This window comes from Arachis ipaensis, chromosome B1, assembly GCF_059453495.1.
Source record: "Arachis ipaensis isolate K30076 ecotype BB chromosome B1, ASM5945349v1, whole genome shotgun sequence".
Lineage (NCBI taxonomy): Eukaryota > Viridiplantae > Streptophyta > Magnoliopsida > Fabales > Fabaceae > Arachis > Arachis ipaensis.
In genome coordinates, this window is record NC_142436.1 from 74,178,542 (window position 1) to 74,180,129 (window position 1,588).

Consider the following 1,588-nt stretch of genomic DNA (forward strand, 5'->3'; position numbering starts at 1 on the left):
CTTCTCTTCATCTCATATCTCTGCTCTCCTTACCCTTCTGTTTGGATTCTCCTTTCTTTTCTCTTCTACCCTTCTTTTCTTCTACTCACAATAAGGGAACCTCTATACTGTGGTAAAAAGGATCCCTATTTTTATTTTTCTGTTCCCTTCTCTTTCATAAGAGCAGGTGCAAGGACAAGAACATTCTTGTTGAAGCAGACTCTGAACCTGAAAGGACTCTAAAGAGGAAACTAAGAGAAGCTAAAATACAACAATCCAAAGACAACCTTACAGGAATTTTCGAACAGGAAGAGGAGATGGCAGCCGAAAATAATAATAATGCAAGGAGGATGCTTGGTGACTTTACTGCACCTAATTCCAATTTACATGGAAGAAGCATTTCCATTCCTGCCATTGGAGCAAACAATTTTGAGATGAAACCTCAATTAGTTTCTCTAATGCAGCAAAACTGCAAGTTTCATGGACTTCCATCTGAAGATCCTTTTCAGTTCTTAACTGAATTCTTGCAGATCTGTGACACTGTTAAGACTAATGGAGTAGATCCTGAACTCTACAGGCTCATGCTTTTCCCGTTTGCTGTAAGAGACAGAGCTAGAATATGGTTGGACTTTCAACCTAAGGATAGCCTGAACTCTTGGGATAAGCTGGTCAAGGCTTTCTTAGCCAAGTTCTTTCCTCCTCAAAAGCTTAGTAAGCTTAGAGTGGATGTTCAAACCTTCAGACAGAAAGAAGGTGAATCCCTCTATGAAGCTTGGGAGAGATACAAGGAATTGACCAAAAAGTGTCCTTCTAACATGCTTTCAGAATGGACCATCCTGGATATATTCTATGATGGTCTGTCTGAATTAGCTAAGATGTCATTGGATACTTCTGCAGGTGGATCCATTCACCTGAAGAAGACGCCTGCAGAAGCTCAAGAACTCATTGACATGGTTGCTAACAACCAGTTCATGTACACTTCTGAGAGGAATCCTGTGAGTAATGGGACGCCTCAAAAGAAGAGAGTTCTTGAAATTGATACTCTGAATGCTATATTGGCCCAGAATAAAATATTGACTCAGCAAGTCAATATGATTTCTCAGAGTCTGAATGGAATGCAAGCTGCATCCAACAGTACTCAAGAAGAATCTTCTGAAGAAGAAGCTTATGATCCTGAGAACCCTGCAATAGCAGATGTGAATTACATGGGTGAACCATATGGAAACACCTATAATTCCTCATGGAGAAATCACCCAAATCTCTCATGGAAGGATCAACAAAAGCCTCAACAAGGCTTTAATAATGGTGGAAGAAACAGGTTTAACAATAGTAAACCTTTTCCATCATCCACTCAGCAACAGACAGAGAACTCTGAACAAAATACTTCTAATTTAGCAAATTTAGTCTCTGATCTATCTAAGGCCACTCTGAGTTTCATGAATGAAACAAGGTCCTCCATTAGAAATTTGGAGGCACAAGTGGGCCAGCTGAATAAGAAGATCACTGATACCCCTCCTAGTGTTCCCCCAAGCAATACAGAAGAAAATCCAAAAGGAGAGTGCAAGGCCATTGATATAACCATCATGGCCGAATCCAAGGAGGAAGGGGA

The 1,588-nt window shown here is 40.4% G+C and overlaps 1 non-coding gene across 1 annotated transcript; it reads right to left on the bottom strand.

Annotated features, from left to right (window-relative positions):
* Window positions 1-692: 692 nt before the first annotated feature.
* On the bottom strand, window positions 693-800 carry LOC148577041 (small nucleolar RNA R71). The gene has a single exon (XR_015904557.1). It is a non-coding gene; the product is annotated as a small nucleolar RNA R71 (small nucleolar RNA).
* Window positions 801-1,588: the final 788 nt, after the last annotated feature.